This window comes from Anastrepha obliqua, chromosome 1 (genome assembly GCF_027943255.1).
Source record: "Anastrepha obliqua isolate idAnaObli1 chromosome 1, idAnaObli1_1.0, whole genome shotgun sequence".
NCBI classification, from domain to species: domain Eukaryota; kingdom Metazoa; phylum Arthropoda; class Insecta; order Diptera; family Tephritidae; genus Anastrepha; species Anastrepha obliqua.
The window spans coordinates 40,662,598-40,683,575 of NC_072892.1; positions in this window are offsets into that span (position 1 = coordinate 40,662,598).

A 20,978-nucleotide genomic window follows, 5' to 3' on the forward strand; every position below is an offset into this window, starting at 1 on the left:
CATCTTGAAACACCCATACAGTCGACTGCTGTTTACTTTCGGGCTCATACGCGTAAATCCATGATTCACCACCTGTCACGATGTCATAGACGTGTTTCGAAGCCCCGCGATCGTATTTTTTGAGCATTTCCTTCGACCAATCGACACGAGCCTTTTTTTGAGCGATTGACAAATTGTGTGGGATCCAACGCGAACAAATTTTTTTGACAGTCAAATGTTTATGCACTATTGAATGTATGCTGGTCCCACTAATGCCTAAGCTCGTCTCAATCTCACGATAGGTCACATGACGATCTTGCAATATCAGTTCGCGCACAGCATCAATGGTTTTCGGAACAACAATTGATTTTGGACGACCTTCACGAAATTCGTCTTGGAGTGAACTACGACCACGATCATACCATCGATAAACACTGGTCCTTGATGGAGCTTCATCGCCAAAAACTGAATTAAGTTCATCCATGCAATGTTGCTGAGTTAATCCACGTCGAAAGTTGTAAAAAATAATCGCACGAAAATGTTCACGATTTAATTCCATTTTTGGACCGAGATGAATCTTTTAAGTTACTGTAAATCTGGTAGGAAAACGGGTCGAGGAAGCTAGCACCGCCACAACGTCAAAATCAAAAACTTTTTGTGCCCAATTTATGGGCTATTTATGGGCTAATTTTGGGCCGCGACAAAAATTTTTGGGCTCTTCTCAATCTAGAATCATTGACACTTCAAAGTGGCGGTGCCAGCTGTAAAATAGCCAGCACCGCCACAATGATAACTCGAGAACGGTTGGTCGTAGAAAAATCTCAAGGATATCAGAATTTTGGGCTATTTATGGGCTTTCAAATCCATATAAACAAATTTTTAAAAAGTCACCCTCTCTGCATAAACTGACACCCCCACATGCATATGTCCTGTAAATAATAATGAAAACGACAAACTAAAATTTTTTCACAGCACTATTATCAAAGTTACTTGCTACTCAACACTATTCAGTTGCAAAAAAAAAATTTTTATATTTTTTTATCAATTTTCTTCACGCAAGTTGAGGAGGGGGGTGTTAGTGTACACAGAAGGGGTGGTTTTTTTTTGTTTTGTTTGTATGCATTTCAAAGCCCATAAATAGCCCAAAATTTTGATATGCTTGAGATTTTTCTACGACCAACCGTTCTCGAGTTATCATTGTGGCGGTGCTGGCTATTTTGCAACTATTATCGCCACAATGATAACTCGAGAACGGTTGGTCGTAGAAAAATCTCAAGCATATCAAAATTTTGGGCTATTTATGGGCTAATTTAGGCTGCAACAAAAATTTTTGGGCTCATCTAATTCACGAGTAATTGCCAGTTTTACATATCAGCTGTAAAATAGCCAACACCGCCACAATGATAACTCGAGAACGGTTGGTCGTAGAAAAATCTCAAGCATATCAAAATTTTGGGCTATTTATGGGCTTTGAAATGCATACAAACAAAACAAAAAAAAACCACCCCTTCTGTGTACACTAACACCCCCCTCCTCAACTTGCGTGAAGAAAATTGATAAAAAAATATAAAAATTTTTTTTTTGCAACTGAATAGTGTTGAGTAGCAAGTAACTTTGATAATAGTGCTGTGAAAAAATTTTAGTTTGTCGTTTTCATTATTATTTACGGGACATATGCATGTGGGGGTGTCAGTTTATGCAGAGAGGGTGACTTTTTAAAAATTTGTTTATATGCATTTAAAAGCCCATAAATAGCCCAAAATTCTGATATCCTTGAGATTTTTCTGCGACCAACCGTTCTCGAGTTATCATTGTGGCGGTGCTGGCTATTTTACAGCTGGCACCGCCACTTTGAAGTGTCAATGATTCTAGATTGAGAAGAGCCCAAAAATTTTTGTTGCAGCCCAAAATTAGCCCATAAATAGCCCATAAATTGGGCACAAAAAGTTTTTGATTTTGACGTTGTGGCGGTGCTAGCTTCCTCGACCCTAGGAAAACACGTGGCCGCCGCCTCGGCTCAGACTAAAAAGTATGGCGCTATGGAAAGACCGGTGCTTTGGCCACGCTTCCATTTTGCACTCTCTGAATAGTCATAAACAAGAAATAGACTATTCTATCCCTAGACTCACCTTTGAAAGGCTCTTCAAGACGAGTATACCGTCAAGCATACAACAAGGCCATGGAGAAGGGGGGAATTAAACTTTTATACAGATGGCTCCAAGCTAGACGATAAGGTTGGCTACGGAGTTTTCTCGAAGGAATTAGGACTGGAACTATCCGTTCGACTACCAGACTACTGCAGCGTCTATCAGGCAGAGGTACTAGCTATAAAAGAAGTGGCTACATACCTAAACACGCACGCCGTAACAAAAACGATTATAAATATATTCTCGGATAGCCAGGCGGCCATCAAATCAATGAATGCGGCTTTACTAAGATCGAAGGTTGCACAGGAATGCCGGGCAGCGCTAAATGACATTAGTGACGTATTCAAGGTCAGCCTTATTTGGGTTCCGGGACATAGAGATATTGAGGGAAACTGTAAAGCAGATGAGCTAGCCAGAAAGGGTACCGCTCTCCAACTGCTGAGTGATAAAAGTACCATCGGAATACCCATGGCCACGAGTAAACTAATAATAAAAAACCACTTTATCCAAGAGGCCAATAGGTCATGGAGAAATGAAGATACGTGTCTAACAGCTAGGCTACTATGGCCGCAAATAAACAAGAAAAGAACAAAGGAATTGCTTAGTCTCTCAAGAGACAATATCTCGAAGGTCGTGGCTTGTTTAACCGGTCACTGGCTATTTGGCAGGCATTCCTCGAGACTAGGAGTTTTCTCCCATGAATATTGCAGAAGTTGTAGAGATGAGGAAGAGGAAGAAACAGTTGAGCACTTCCTTTGCAATTGTCCAGCCCTAGCTAAAATCAGAGCAGGTTGTCTAGGTAAATACTTTTTTAATTCTCTTACAGAACTGTCTGGCGTGGGGTTGGCATCAATACTACGCTTCATAAGAGCCACGAAATGGTTCCACGAAGGAAGATAAATGAGGTTCCCGTGTAGCACAGTGGTATCACAACGGACCTGTAAGGTCTAAGTGAGTTGGTCGTGCAGACCGACTACCACCATAACCTAACCTAACCTACTGTAAACACAAATAGCGCGGGTATTTCAAAACGTTCTGAGTACGTAAAAGCCAAAAAAAGTCAAACTTTGCGATACAGCTGTCAGTTGCCAGATTGCAACACCAGGGTTACCAAATCCTGCCAAATAAAAGGCACCCCTCGTATGAAGGAAAAGTGCCATACCGTAAGAAAAACAAGGTTATCCAAAAGTAACGCTATTTTTGAGCACTTCAAGCCTAGACTTTATTATACTAGAATCGAATGTTATAGCCCATTCAAAAGTGTTTTAAAAATTCTGATTAAGATGGAAATTTTATGAATGAATTTTTATGAAAATTCAGTGAATTTTTCTGAATATCGTACAAAATTTGGAACTTTGATTCATTAGGCTTTGGTTAAAGAATAAGCCATATTTTTATGGAAAAATAGTTAATATTAAATTTAAAAAATATTTGTCAAAATTTATAATCACAAGAGGTGAGTGGGTTTTTTTTTGTCGACGGGTGCCTATGTATACGTATGTACATATTTTTAGATTTAAATGCAACCGCGAAGCGATATCTCCGTCCTCTGTTTCCACAAAACAATCCATAATTTGACTTAATCGCTTATATTTTCACTGTAAAAGCCGCAATGATGTTTTGATGAATTTTTCAATTTTATTTCTCTTTTCTTCTATTTCATTTATTTTTATCATATTCAAAAAATAAAAGGAAATAAAAATAACTAGCGGTTTAGCGTATTGTCATGCTACATACAGACGCGTTAAAGTGTTTGTAAATATGAGTACATATGGACGTGTATGAGCAGCCGTAAGTACGATAAGAGCATAAAGGAGATCCGAGAAATTTAAGCAATTCGTGGTGAGAAAGATTTGAGAAATCTAATTTTTGTGATAAGTTTATTTTCAACTTTCCAACAATATTAAAAACATGCATCAAATTTTCAACAGAATTTCGAACTTTTTACTCAGAATTTTAATTTTTTTCTATTGCAACATAGCTCAGTCATTTATAATCTAGTAAAGCACAAGTTTGAGGTTGCAGAAAATTACCATTGATTTTTAATATATATATATATATATATGTATTTTTTTTTTTGTACATATTCTTCCAATCAACGCTTAAAGGGAAAGAAATGCAATTTTCAACAATTGCAAACTTGCTCTGTGTTATACTTGAACCAGAAAAATTCTAAAAACTCTAAAAATTCAGGTTAAAAAGGTGAAAGTTTTGATGAACTTTCGAAAATTGTGTTCAAAGTTGGAAACTTTCCATTATATGGTACAACTGGTTAGGGCAAGTATAAGACCGCTCGAGCGTTTTCACTTAGTTTGACCTCTACACAAGTCCAATCAATGAGAAGTATTTAGTATAATATATTATAATATAAGGGAGATAGAGGGGTGAATCCCCATTCTAAAACTGAATAACGCAGGCTTACACTTTTTAAGAAATTTATTGTTGAAGTTGTTTAATTCAGCGAAAAGTTATCTCATTTGTAAATCTGTAATACTTTTTGCTTAAGTGTAGAATAGAGAAACATTTATATACCTTGTTTTTTATGGAAAAAATTTTCGCAGGACAAAATTTAGAATAAAAATTGGATTATAGAAACAAGTAAAAACACGCACGTGACTGTATATTTATGAATTGAAGTGAAGTTTAGAAAAAAATGTATAATGTGCCAAACTATAGGGAATTTCACTTTGAAGGCAAATAATTGCAAAACTATTATTTTCGGAATATTGGGAGTTATAAAGATTGTTCATGAACCACTCCCAAAATTGCTCATGCACCCGACCCCAAACAATCATCACCATACAATTGGATTATCCATTGAAACATTTCCATCAAAGTTTTACCAACTGTAAAATTGTTTTCGCTGTCTCTTTGGATGTTTTCACCACTACACATGCAATAACCTCGCCAACTCCATTAGTCCAAAGTCTTAACATGCTTGGACAGTACCTTACTTAGTGAATGTTCTACCTTTTCGATGCTAGCAATTTCAAATAGATGGGTTCACTATAAATAACATTTTTTAAAAAGTCTCTGTGTATATATTTTACTTCGAGAACTCCTACATTACAACTTCTTTACATTAAGGAAAAAATTTGTTTGATATGTATAGACTTTGTTCGATACAAAAGCGCGAAAATGGAAACCAACACATATAAACTTATTTAAATATGATATATGTAAGAGTATGCCCTGTAAACAAATTAACCCTTTCACTCTTCTACACTCGCTAAGTTCATCCGTATGGTATTTATTGACTTAACAGAATTCACGTCAAGGCGTGAATATTTCTCACTACAGTTGTATACACACATACATGCAAACATATGTATGTACATAGTATCTATATTTCTCATTGCGTCAATTGTTTTTGGATACTCACATTTCAAAGCGGAGCAATGACGCCACCGATCTTTCCAACTCAAATAAAAGTGAAATGCTGCAGTTCATTAGCTATATTATTAATATGCAGTATGCATAAAATTTGTTTTGTTTTTTTCTTTTTTAATGTAAATTACAATTTGCAAAAGCAAATAGCAAAGACGTCAGGATACGCAAATAAGTATGAAGTTTCCACTCAAAACATTTTGCTATACCTAAAGTAAATTTAATGTAGCAGTATTTTCCTCACAAGTTTAACGTTTTAATTTTCTATTCGGAAAAAATCATTTATGAAAATCATTTTAAGGGAAAGCTATAAACCCTAGATATAAACCAACTTAGATTAACAGTAAGAATTTGGAAATCCGTTGTAAACAAAACTTTCGATATGTCCAATACTCGGATTGGAAGAACAAAGAAAGACATATTATAAGAAAAAAAGAAATCCGATAGCTAATGTACCCGAAATCAAAATTATTTTTAACGAAAGCGAATTATACTCCTATACAAATAAACTTACAATAGATTTGAAGGTTTCAAGGTTTTACTTTCGTAAAAAATTATTGAATACTGTATACTGTATACTGCATACTGTAAAATATATTACTTACTCTCTTCCTACGTAGAAAATAAAATAAATAAATAAAAACACAACAACAACCGCAATAAACAAAAATCCGGAAAAAAGCAAAAAACACAACAACCACATTTAACCAATATCCTAAAACAAAAGTCAAACTCATTTCATTACCAAACAAATGTACAACACCAGCATTACATTTATGGTAAATTTAGTCATTTTTCATTCGTTGTAATACTCGTAAGGGCTTACTTATTGTGGTAGTAGTTCTGTGAAAAATAAAGAGTGGAGTTTTTCATACAAAGGAAAGTCGCAAAGAAATTTAAATGAATTCAGCAGAATGGCGCACAATGGCGACCTTTTGTACACAAAGTGAGGTAATCGTATTATAAACCAGTTCGGTAATGGCAATTGGTTACCTCGGAGCTGCTGAGCTGGCCCAGTTAGAGTTTTCTTTGTGAAGTGGAATGCTTCAGAACCCACGTCGTGAGACAGAATCAGAAACAATTAAAAAGTTCTTGAAAAATTGGTTTAAAATGTGTGTGACATGAAAGAAATCGTCTTGCACAAATAAAGAGAATGTTTACGCTTTCTAATAAAATGAGTTTTGCTCACCAGCTTTTAACTACTCTCTTTCCACTAACAACTCAAAACAAAAACAAAAAAAATTAGCACAAACCGATGTCCGAACAGAGAAGTAAAACTGATTTTATTATCAAAGAAATGTGTAAAACAAGTACAGCAGTTTATGGTAAATTTAACCATGAAGGGCTTACTTAATGTATAAATAAATATGTAACGCAAAACCAGGAGGGAGTTTATCATACAAAGAAGTCAAGACAAAATTTCAGTGGAAAAAAGGAAAATACAAGCCATTGTTTTAGTGTTGTCAAATGTCATTACCCCGACGCCTACGTAGACTAGTGACCTTCAATTAAATACCAAGAATTGGCAACAAATTTTCAATGTACATATTGAAATGGGTAAAGTAAGGTTTTAGTAAATTGGCATATCGCCTAATACAGGGGAGAGTCTACAGTGAATACAATTGTTTATTGGTAAGACATTGTAAGTACACATACCTGTGTACATATATAGCACATGTCTGGTTCGAAAAAAGGAGTGCAGAAATTCAGATTCGCTACAAAATACAAATGCAATAATAATAGCAATAACATGGCGCATCCAACCTTGTTAAAATGTATGTCCATCTGCTCTTTCAGTTTTAGTGGGCGTCTTAGTATTGTTCTGAAAATTGTGGGAACTGCACTTTTATTGGTTGATTGTAAAACATATTTGATTATTTGGAATATAAAATTTACGCAAAAATTGTGCAAGCAAAAATAACACCATACAGCATAAAGGAAAATAAAAAGGTGACAACAATGGATTTTGGTAGAGGGGCAAAATAAAAATAGAATAAATAAAAATATAAAAATATACATATATATATATATATATAAATATCTATATATAAATGCACATTTTTATGGTAAACAACTACGTGATCCTTACATTTTAGATATTCTTGTGTGATGTGTTTAGAAATTCCACGTGAATAAATATTAACTCTCTAACTCCTCAATAGATGGGCATTTTTTGTCTTTCCATGAAAAGTAGTATTCTGAGTATTTCCAGAACAGAGGAATACAACCCGTTAAAATGTACCACAAAAATATTTCGCATAAAATTCTTCCCCGGAATATATTCAGAAAATTCAAAATTTAAGTTTATTTATCAAAAGTGATATTATCGCCTTCGAAGTACTCCCCATCAATTGCAACGCAGTTATGCCACCGTTTAATCCAGCTCTCGAAATATTTTTGGAACTTTATTTACGGTTAGACCGCGTTCGCCGTAGTGGTTTTTTGGATTGTGGATCAAACAGAAAAAAATCGCAGCAAACCACATCTGATGAATTCGATGGCTGTTGAATGGTGTTCATTTTGATCTTGGTCAGAAATTAGGAGATAATGATGGCACTGTGCGACGGTGCGTTGTCATGGTGCAAAATCCAAGAGTTGTTTTCCCCCGAATCCTTTCGGTTTTAGCGAATTGCTTCAGGTAAACATCTCATAAAGCCAAAATAACTGCCAGAGCTTCTGGCAAAAATTCGCGATGTACAATACCGCTGGAATCCATAAAAACCGTGAGTATCGCCCAAATAACTCTCTGACATTCTGGCAAAAATTCGTGATGTACAATACCGTTGTAATTCATAAAAACCGTGAGTATCGCCTTTTTTTGACTGAAACGACGTGGTTTAGTTGCTTTTGGCTCGTTTAAAGCTCTCCACTCTCTGCCAGCTTTTTCATAGTTAATTTGCTATATTGATCAACTTGTCTGTTCTTTTATTGATGTTCTCATCAGTTTTCGATATTGATGGCCTGTCACTGCGTTAGTCATCCTCTACGGACTCATGATCTCTTATGAAGCGTTCCTACCACTCGTAAACGCCTTTTTTCTTTAGAGTATCAATACCTAAACAGTTTCCCAACATTTCTAAGGTCTTCGCACCATTAAATTCATTTTTAATACAAACTAGTTGTTACAAGTTCAAAACCATTTTTAAAACGAGAAATAATCGAAAAAATGCGCAGAGGTAGATTTACTCCAGATGGTGTAACTTTTACAAAAGTCAAGTAATGCCGATAAAATTTTTGATCAAGGTGTTAAGCCTCTTAACCGTTAAGTGTGCGATTTTCTTCTTATTTGCTAAGAAAATATATATATTTATTAATTAAAAACCTATTTAGTGCACTAGTAATAATAAAAAATTTATTTAAACCTTTTCAGATATTATTAAGCGAAAAATGGTAGGTACAATAGAGAAAAATGCTAATTATAATACCTCAAGAGGTTAGTTTATCTTTGAAATTGTTGTTGTGTTATTAAATTAGAGGTGTTTTGCTATAAAAAAATGTGCACAAATCTACCAGGAAAATATAGTTTTCAATTGGTGACATCACTTCAGTTGCGATAACAACCATAGAAGTAAGGGTAGGAGTTGCCAGCTGTTAAAATATGTGTTCCTAATGCTTTAAATTTATAATAGAAGATTAAAACTTAATGATTGTAAGAAATATCAGAAATAAATCAAAACGGAAAATGTGTTTAAGGGTTGATTTCGAAATATTGAAAACAAAATTGTTTGGTTTAACTTCAAAATATTTAAATTCCTCACCCTCTTTTAAAGTAGTCTAGAAATTTCTACAAAATGGTATGTCTCGAAAAATAGCGGGCTAAATTATTGTAATGATATGAAGCTATTTCAGGCACTACAGTTCGGCTGCCCCTGGTTCGAAATCCACGCTAGACATGAAACATCAAATAGTAGTGTATTTCTGTGAGTGTAAAAAACCATATACCATGCAGAGCCCCATAACACCACCACCACCATTTCTAGGACAATATCAAGACACATACCCCAAATTGAGCGAGATCAAGCATATCCACTTCATGGCCAATAAAGAAGGATTTGCAGAAGAAGCTGAAGGCGATGCCAAAATCGGTTTACGAAAGGTGTTTATCACGTGTTATCAAGGAAATTACTTTGAATGGAAGAAAATGGCCGCTCGCTATTAGAAAAACCTTTTTCCTTTGATGTTTGAGGCCGGTAATGGGTTTCGAACCCGGATACTACCGCATTATAACAACCCACAAAGCCTTTCGAATATGGCGACCGTCAAGTGGCTCTAAGTAGACGGAAAATATCACATAAGGGCATATCAATTGAGCTTCCCGAACTGCATTAGACTTTTTTCTTGGTTAAATAGGCGCTCCTAGAAGGAATTAGGAGGAATAGACGACACAATGGAAATTAAAGAAAACAATTAACAAAACTTTCGTTCTCGTAGTTGGTTATCGGTAATCTGCTACAGCAACACCAATCCGCCAAACCTTGATTTTCATAAGGGTCTGCAATGGTTTTTTGTGTTTTGTTTCCATCTGGGAAGCGTCCCTCTGATAAATGTTGGTTTGTTTCGATATCTTTTCCATAGAGCCACGTCTCGTCAGTAGCAATGATGCCTACTTCTTGGTCCAACGAAAACGTTTGAATTATTTAATATATTTTTAATATACAATAGTAAAACTAATTTGTATAGGAAACGAGTACTAGCTGTCGGGTCCTATGCCGACAGCATTTTTTAGCGACATTAATGCATTGCTAGTTGTACGAAAAATCAGCACTCAATGAAAACATTTTAGTAAAAAATATGCAAGTTTTTGCTTAGCATCTGTCCAACAAGAAAATAGCCATTGAGCTGTGACAACTGTCAAAACAAGACGTGAAAAAAGAAAACTTCTCGGAATTTTAGCTTCAGTGAAATGGTTTCTACTACCTTGATAGACACACACAGATAAGCGGGCGTATGTTCTCAAATAAAATAAAAATCCAGAGAAACTTTTGCAAAAATTTAGAAAAGATTATTGACTTAAGACGTTTTTCTGACTTGTGCACGACCTTCTCATTGTTTATTAATTTTTTTGGTTGGTAACCTCAATCATTCCTTTTTTAACAAATTATGGCTAGTCATAACAAACGTGGCAAAATAACTCTTTTCACCACACGGTGTCAATTTAATTTCGAAACGTGATGCGGTAAGGTGAAATTAGTGTGAACCAGCAATAAGTATTGCAGTTTTTTTTTAAATAAAGCTACCATCGAAAAGTAATTTACATGCCTAGCGCATCCGCCCCTGCAATTAATTACCGAAGTTCTTCAATTCAGCAGGCTCTCAAAAACACTTTCTTTGCAACATCCGACGATGACTTAAGTAAAAGCTCCTAACGTTTTCAAATGTCAACTTGACTACAAGTGGATACCGTTTGCTTTCGGAAATGTATTTTAGTGAACTCAAATTAAACTAATTCCGGGAAAATACCATTTACAAATGCCTATACATATGTATGCACATTTAGTAAATGCACACTAAAGTTATATTTATGCTAAGTACATACGAGTACAACACGTCATTCGCCATAGTTGCGTCGGCAGTAAAGTAAACACCGCCACACAGTGACTTGCCAGTTACACACTTTGCCGTTTTTTTTAATTATTTTAGTTTTTGCGCAATTTTTCCATCCAACACTTACTTGTTGTTGTGTATTTGTGCACTCCGTAGTCCAAAACAAAACAAGTTGAATAAAAAAACAACAATAACACACACACATATGTATACTGTTTTTTTGTTGTGTTTTAGTTTCTCAACACGTTGCAGTTGCTGTTGTTGTTGTTGTTGTTGCTGCTGCTGCTGTACCATGGAAAATGCTGACGACTCTGTTGTTTTTATGACAATGCAATTTAAGCTTTCAATGGCGGTCACAAAAACAACTGCCCGTCACCAAAGTACACGCACAAACATTCGCGCCACCACCCACCACCACTACCACGCCGCAATTACCGCTACCGCCGTAATATTGAAGTGGAGAGTAAGTACGAGTAATCGTAGTACACTCAGTCGAGACGTAGTTGTTGTAGTTGCCGATGATGTAAAAGCACAAAATCAACAAAATAATTACAAATGTGGACAAAATCGCAACTGTCAGCGCCAATAGTTTTTCTTATTTACATTAATAATTGCTTTAGTTAAATATTTTTGTTATTATTATTGTTGCTGTGGCTGTTGGTTTTGGTTATGTTGAAGTTGAAATATGTTGAAGTTTGCAATTTCACAATATTGCAGTTTATCAACCCTAAAATGAGCAACGAGCAGCGCCACAAATAATAATCAACAATTTCATATGCGCGTTCGTTCGTTCGTTTGTTTGTTTGTTTTGCAAAAAGTCCACCTGATTTCTTGACAACGCACATACTATATACATCTGCCGGTATATGCACACAGTGGTGTGCAAATCAAATGCAACTGAACAATCATGCTTTGCGTTCCACTTCATTTCATTAATTTCATTTCATTCATAAACACAAAGAAATGGGCAGGAAATTACTTTTTCGAATAACTGCCAGACTGAACGTAATTGCAAGAGCAGTCATACTATCTACGTGGAAGTTTTATTATTTAAAATTCACTTGCAAGCTAATTTTCGAACACCTTTTTATTGGTTGTACTCGCACTTAGTACTTTTTAAAATTAAGTTTCGACTGACTATATCATCGGAATTTCTGTTATTCCTACTGTAGTTGTTGTTGTTCTTGCGATGAAGTGGCAGATCTCTCCCTAAACATAGACGCGGTTTGTTTCGACAACGAAGAAATTACTTCTCTCATATCTCGAAATGATATAATGGAAGTTAAAATGAACATTCATAAGCACCACTGTTCAAAAAATTTCGAGTTGGAGGCGATAACGCTTTTCGAATTTTGCGCACATTTCTTAGGAGCCGCTTGTTTTTTATGTGAAAAAGTGCGACTGGTTTTCCAAAGCAAACCCCTTCTCCGCGTGTAGACATCAGACTAAAAGAATTTCATTCAAGCTGAGCAAACATTCATATATTTGTATCGGGTGTTTTTTCAAGAACAAAACCGAAATATTATTTGAATGTATTTTTTATAATCTGGTAGATAATTTCATGGAATTTATTTTTTGAATATGATACCCGGCATATGTTCGAGTTGCATGGACCATTCGATTAGCGGTATGGCGTTAATGGTGGTTTGAATATTGCAATAAATCGGTTGTTGAACGCGCTATCCGAGTTGCATGGACCATTCGATCAGCCGTATAGCGTTAATGGTGGCTTGAATATTGCAATAAATCGATTGTTAAACGCGCTGTATAACAAGTTGCGACGTCTTGTTGGAACCGTATGTAGTCAATGATTCATTTTTGGAATTTAAAATTTGGTCAGCATGGCTCGATAGCGCTCGCCGCCTACTATGAAATAATGGCAGCTGCTTCCTCTTTTGTTATGAACTTCGCGAACGGATTTATTTATTTATTTTTTTTTTTTGTTTTTTTAAGTAAATTTCCACAATTAGAAAGCATTGTTTTGGCGTTAAATTTTTCATGATGGCCTGCCAAACCTTACTGAACAGAAATACCAACACAGCTTGCCATTCTCAGCTGTCAAACCATAGTTATCGATATCGATATCGATAGCTCTCTTGCAACTAAGAAAACCCGATAGTTATATTAGTATGCGCATTAGGGTGGAGTGAATATTTTTTTTAAATTGCTTGTGATAGATCTGCAGAAACTGGCTTTCTATTTCAGAAATAAATGTGCAAAATATATTATTTGTCTAATGGTATGTTAAGAAAGAGAGGCACACCTCATAATTAATTAAAACCACACCTTAAATTCAACCTTTTAATTTCCACTTCTCAAAATTATGTACGTGCATGCTTGCATACCTTTATACATATACTTGATTTCATAACGTTTTCGTGGCCTTCTAAGGTAACTTATAAAAAAACAAGTAATAAAATTAAAACGCATTGAAAAACCTTGCATAGGCAATTGAGAATACAAATTGTTATAATTTGCGCTACTTTTTGTATGCACAGCACTGTACATGCATATGTAAACATATGTACACATAGATGGGTGTTTTCGGCTATCTTCGCAAAATTACCTTCACCGCTTATCAGCAATTATATTACAGTCGACTCATTTTGTTTACAACAGCCAGATCAAGTCGCTAAGCGCAGGGCAGATTTGGGTGCAATATACCATATTTATGGAAAATTAAAAAATGCAACTATGTACATGATTTGTTTTTGTTTTTGTATTTATACTCGTAGCTTAAAAACACGCTGCTACATACATATTTTTTCCTTTTAAATAGCTTTTCAATTCGCGCTTGTTTATTTTTACTTTTATTTGTTATTGTTTTTGTATTTATCAAAAACACGTTAAATATGTGGCACGAGGCAAAGCGCACGAGAATCGCTTTCGATTGCACCTGAATTGCATTGCATTGTTGTGCGAATTGTCATTAGCAAATAATTCGAATGTAGGTGATGACAATCAGCAATGCTGTGTGAGAGTATGGCTCAGCGAGGGGGTGATAGCAAAAGCAAAAGTAGAGCGCCCTGACGGCAGTGGCCGTGTATATATTTATGTACGCACATAAATACTTGCAAATATACTTGCACACATCCAAACACACAAATAACAACTCCACTTACACACACACGTGTCCTCCTCTCGTATGTTTGATCGACACTTTGACCGATTTGTTCATCAACCACTTGAGCGCAATTGAGGTATTCAGGTGTACGAGTAATTACAACAATAACAATGTAGAGAGATCAAATATGATTTTAGTATTTCCAAAATTTTCTCAACCGACGTAGAAAATTGTACTCAGTTACCTCTAAGAGAATACTGAGCATTTACACTGACTTAAGGGGTTATATACCTTGTGTTTTTCAAAAAAATCAAAATAAATTTTATTTCTTTATCGTAAAGTACAATCCCTTGAGAACATTTTCCAAAAATTTCATAGAGATCTGAGCAATAGATCGAAAGTTACAGCGTTTTAAATTGTGCGTCGTCACGTCCTGAGCGTACGGCCTCATGCGGCGCTTGAAACTTTAAACGCGATTATCTCAAAAACGTGTTTTTCCAAAAATGCTTTTGCGGTGGACGCGATTGCAAAAAAAGTATTCAACCGATTTTTATAATTTTTTTTTTAAATTGTTCGTAATTGATGTCGCCTCTTAGTGAACGATCAACTTTTTATGTATAAATTTTTATTTTGCAGATATAAATTTTTTAATGCCAATTTTAGGACTGTAGAAGTGGAGTTTTTTAAAAACATGTTCCTATTTTCACAAAAATCAAAATATTTAATATATTGATCGTTCACTAAGAAGATATAACCCTATACTAATGAAATCTTTTCGATTTTTTGATTTCAGTTGACTTGGTGGACTTGAATCGCGTCCACCGCAAGCCTCTTCCAAAAAATGGGTCTTGGGGGAAAACGCCATAACTCCGCCATTTTTAAATATTTTTACACAAACAAAGCCTTTTTTTTTCTTTAAACATTGTAATATCCAATAATAAAAACTTTTATACAATAAAATTATTGCTACATATCTTTAAAAAAAACCCAACTTTCGCTAATTTCACCGGGCCACAAGGTATATAACCCCTTAACAAGATTTAGCAATGTTGCTACAACAACGGTAAAAACATATGTAGATTTTTTCATTCATAAAATAACAGTAAAACTGAACTAACTACAAAAAAAATTTAAATTTGTACTTTTGATATGAGCCGCCTTTTTCGCTAACACCCTTCAGGTTAGAGTTTCCTTTTTAAAAGCTTTATTTTGACAGCTTTCACAGTTCGATGGCGTATCTTTTGAAACATGTTAACTAAAAAATATAATTCGATATCGCTCGACTGTCGCAAAAAATAATTAAAATTGCATTGAGATTCACTCGGAAAGAAATTACAGAATCTGTCCTAAATAAGTGCTTCCACCAAGATACTGCTACATGCCACACGAAGCAATCAATCAGCTGTAAACGAAATTAAAAGGGAAGGATAATTTCACAATTTTTCACATCAATTTGTACGTGAAGATTACCCGATTCAAAGACTTTTAAAAATTTTCTGTGAGGCCGTCTCAAAGATACAGTTTATGTGAATAAGAAAAAAACAGTTATGCCTAAATGTCATTGAAAATTTTAAATGTCTGTAAGGGAGTACGCCTGAGAGAATTGGAAAATATCCTTGCCATTTATTAACTCTCTACTCCAGACTCTGTGAATATAAATATAAAGAATTCAAATTCAAAAATGTATTCAAGCCCCAACTCCACCTGTGCACCCAGTATCAGCTGTTAATATTGCACAATAGGCTAGTATTCTAAAAGTTAGACCTTTCCCAACCTTCATAAAATGCCTTTTATGCCAATGACTTTTAAGATTACTATTAACGAATAAGGTGGCATCTAGGAAAAAATAGGAAATATGAAATCGCACTTACATACATTGAAGGATTTCCCATCATACGGGAAATTTCTTAATTCGACAAATCGCCTTAATTTATCTAGTTTTAAACTAATTCATTTCCGTTTCCACGACTGCCTGTTATGGATTATTCGTGGAGTTAAGATTTTCCGTTCCAGTGTCGATTAATATTTCTCGCTTCAACAGCGCCATCTGTTTTGTCTGTGAACGCAAAACGACTGATTAACAAATTTCATATTTTTTTCTTTTTAGTAATATGAATTGTGATGCTTCTCAGGTAAGTTCACAAGAACTACTTGCATACGAGGTTTGTTCAAAAAATAAGGCGAATTTTCAAATTTCACGGGCTACGTACATTCGACTTTCGATTATTATTTTTTTTTATGTTGGTACACTCGTTTCGAAGATATGTTCACGGTTTTAGCAATACAACATGTTTAGTTTCTTTGTCAAAGGCATAAATACACAAGTGTTTTGCGTGTTCGGCGATTTGTGCTATGGACCTCTTGGCTCTCACCCTATGCCACTGTCAACATTTCACGTGTTTTTGAGCACTTAATTCCATTTTTTACACAAAATTTGATGCAACTTATTTGATCAATTTTTTTCCAAAAATGCGAAATGCACCTATTATAACGAAAAAAAGAATCAACAAGAAAGTTATAGCCTCATTCATTTGTTTGAAGAAGCAGCAGGTATTACATTTGAAAGAAAAGGTTTCATGCTATACAACTGGAACTTCCATAGCAGTGACAGTGTCCTTATAAAAAAGATAATAGCTCCACGGTAGACAGTGGACAGTTTCACTTGTCTTTTTAAGAACGCCCGCCTCCGGGGTAGCCATCCAACCTAACGAAATAACCAAATCTATGATTGGCATGCCAAATGCCACAATCAATCCGATTTTTTTTAATAGGTTAATCTTAGAAATATCATAAACAAGCAGAAATATCACGGAACATAGTATCACGGCAGGTCTCCCTCCCTACAGGAAATTTTGGAAGCATATTGAGCTATGTAAGCATTTAAGTGGAATTGATGAATGTAAAATGACGCAAATTCAAAATGAGTTTCTTTACCAAAAAGATAACCGCCTACCACTACTATCTGATCATCAGCACTCTGTGATTCACACAACAATTACGTTGCACAATTTCAGCCTCGACATTTTTTTTGTGTAATAAATTAAAATCTGCAAAAAAAATCTATTAATGACTTTTGAGGTAACGTAAACAGTATATTTGCGCGTGACACAAACTTATACATTTTATTTATAACTTCTAAACTGTTAATTGTTTCTAGGAACTGTTGTACAATAAATCCAGTATAGCTTTTTTTCATATCACCCGAAGCTTTGCACTGAAGACTAAAAACCACATGCATGTAAATAACTGATATGTGCCCATTGAAAGTGACAAGTCGAATGATTATTTTTTATTACGAAAATTCATAGCAAAAAAGCACCATAGTTGCAACTAACGTGGGCGGAGGAACAGCCCGGCGTAACAGTTAACAGTTCCTCCATGAAATATAAAGATATATGGTAAAGTTAATAAAGTCATCAGAAAATGTTTCAAATTAAACTACATAGACACAGAGAAGGAAAATTGAGAACGCTCGATGGCCACTATTTCCAGTGAGTCAAACAAGTTTTGACTCAATGAACCTTTTCAGAATATTCAATATTCGCAATGTTTTTCATGCCAATTTTTTTCGTTAATATCGTATATAGTATGTACATACAGTTTATACCGCAACAAAAGCAACATTTCTAAAGTTTCAAACTTTAAAAAACATTGGGAAAAAGTTGATACTATTTTCAATAAAATTTCGAACTTTTTGCTCAGAATTAAACATTTTTTTTTTGTATGCAGTTTTATAGCTCATTTAATTCTATAATGCTTGAAGGGACCGCCAGCAGAAAAATTATTAACAATTAACAGGAATTTTTAGCAGTTTCAAACTTGGCCTTTGTTACTCTTGAATTAAATTAGTTAAGAATTTGCATACCAGAATAAATTCTTGTGAATTCGTAACAGTTTTAAACCTCGATTTATACGGCTTTTATTATATTTTCATATTTATTATGTATATTAAAAAAAATAGCACGAAAATCTTCTCAAATATTGTAAAAAACATTTTTTTAACTCACTGTATATATAAAAAACGTGAAATATAAAGAGATCTTACATGTAATACTTTTTCGTGAATTTATAAAAATTTTTGAAGAACTGATTGAATTTTTACAAAAAAAAATTTTTTTTAACTTTAGCTAAATTATGTTGCATAGAAAGAGAGAAAATACATTTATGGGTGCTTGTAGAACTAGAAAGTAAGATTGCCTCCAATCACAGTACATCACAGGGTGACCTTGCATTATCAACAATCAGCATCAGAGGGACGAAGAATAAAGTATCACCATCGAAAGTATTGGACGTAAGTTTTTCGATGCACCTCTGTCTTGATATTCGACATTGGAAATTTTAGTCAATAATGGAATGAGTATTTTCAAGAGTTAGTCACTACCCAGTAGGTTCCCAATATAAATGGAGGTCACTGTTTATTCCTATCAACCCTTATTCATATCAAAAAACCAAAACTGGATTTTTGAGAGAGGTAATGTGGGGGCGTCCGCCGTAGACGAATGGGTTGGTGCGTGACTACCATGCGGAATTCACATAGAGAACGTAGGTTCGAATCTCGGTGAAACACCAAAATTAAGAAAAACAAGCAATGGCAAACCTCCGAGTGTATTTCTGCAATGAAAAAGCTCCTCATAAAAATATCTGCCGCTCGGAGTCGGCTTGAAACTGTAGGTCCCTCCATTTGTGGAACAACATCAAGACACATGCCTCAAATAGGAGGAGGAGCTCGGCTAAAGACCCAAAAAGGGTGTACGCCCCAATTATATATTTATATAATGTGGGGTGAGAGTCGTCATAGGAATTCTAACATGGCATTGCAGATAGAATTATTATTTTACTAATCTGAGAATATATGGTATGCTAATGGAACTTGAAAGTTCTATAAAATAAAATATACTAAATATTATACATATATAAAAATATTTATTGTATAAAAATATAATATAAAAATACTAAAATTTAATGAAGAAGTAAGACTCAGAGAAATACTCTGAATTTATAAAGAAGGCACAATAGATATTTCAGATCGCTAAATCCTCTCATAATAATAGTAAAGTAAGTGATGATGAGACCACTTTGAGAAAGCCATGGGTTAATTCTTAAAGAATACAGGCCCCAATAAGTAAAAACAAAATATGTAATTTAAGAATCTTGCAGATTCTTACAGATTATTCAATTTGAGCTACTCCACGGAAAATTTTCCGTGCTTACATAGCTTGTTTCAATATAGAATCTTCTAGATTACTTTTATAAAAAAAAGAATTCATTCGACTAAACACTCGAACATAATTCGGATTTATAACCGACCAAGGACTGTCACTCCTGCAGCATTCCCCAAATATTTAGGAGGCGTGTGTATGTTATTACAACACCAAAACCAGCATTAGATCTTATATTCTTGAATACGCTATTGCTAGGTAATATAGGGTTTTTCAGTAAGAGCGCTTCAACTTTTGAACTTTTTTGAATAAAACACAAACGGTTTGACTTTTTTAACTAATTTTTTTTTTATTATCGAGTTTGAACATATACATTTAAGTATGAAATTCGATTTCTTTTGCATAACCACCGCGTGCACGTTTTACGAAGTCCAATCGTTGAACCCAATTTTCGACCACTCTTTTGCATAAATCGGCCGAAATTCCAGCAATTTCGCGTTCAATATTGGCTCTGAGCTCACAAATCGTCGCCGGCTTGTTACTGTAGACCAATGACTTCACATAACCCCAAAACGGGACGGCTTGTTAAATGGACCGTAAAATGGCCGTAATGCTCTTAAAGTAGCAGCAACAGAACGATTATTTTCGTAAAAAATTTGCAAGATTTGCAATCGTTGCTCAAGTGTGTAGCGTTCCATGATGAAATGTATACTAATGAAGTTTACAAATGACAAGTGAAAAATAAAAGATATTGCGTCGTTCGTCCTCCCTATCGGAAAAAAGTTGAAGCGCACCTATTGAATAAAAAAAAAAAATAAATAAATAATTGGCGCGTACACTTCTGTTAGGTGTTTGGCCGAGCTCCTCCTCCTATTTGTGGTGTGCGTTTTGCTGTTGTTCCACAAATGGAGGGACCTACAGTTTCAAGCCGACTCCGAACGGCAAATATTTTTATGAGGAGCTTTTTCATGGCAGAAATACACTCGGAGGTTTGCCATTGCTTGTTTTTCTTAATTTTGGTGTTTCACCTATTGAATAACCCTATATAAATACTACTCTTCTAAAACTCGACAGAAACAGAAACATGGTGATCTTTGCGAATGATGTAGTAACCCGTAGAATCCCGTAAAGAGCACCAATGACATTCAATTTATGAGCAGAAAGCAGTAACTTAATGAAAAGATTAAACTAATGTTGCCCACATTTCGAACGAAGACTTCAAATTTCAATTAAAATAGTCTAGCAAGAAAAGAGCTTCTCTTAAAGTGGTAAAAACTGAGTTGCTTAAATAAACTGGGACCGTGAACGTTTCGGCAAACGTACGAAACGCAATTTGGTGAGTCCTTTGAACAGAATGGGATCATATATATAGCTAGTTTCAATATTAAAATGAGGATTGATGTTAGAAATAGTTAATTTTGTTTTACAACCAATAGATATCAATGTTCTTCGAATTCTCCATCCTTTGTAAGTGCTTTTCAATGAAGAACCCGAGGTGGTTTTTTTGGAAGCAAAGAAATCGGATGTTCGCTCAAGAACATCAAGATTAATTCTTTAGAAAATAGTTTCATGTTTTTGAACTGACTCTATAATCAAAAAACGATCACAAAATCATGATTAAAGGATTCGTTTATGCGTGAAAAGTGGAAAATTCGAAACCTCCACATATTTCAAGACACCTTTTTGGAAAGTAACGTT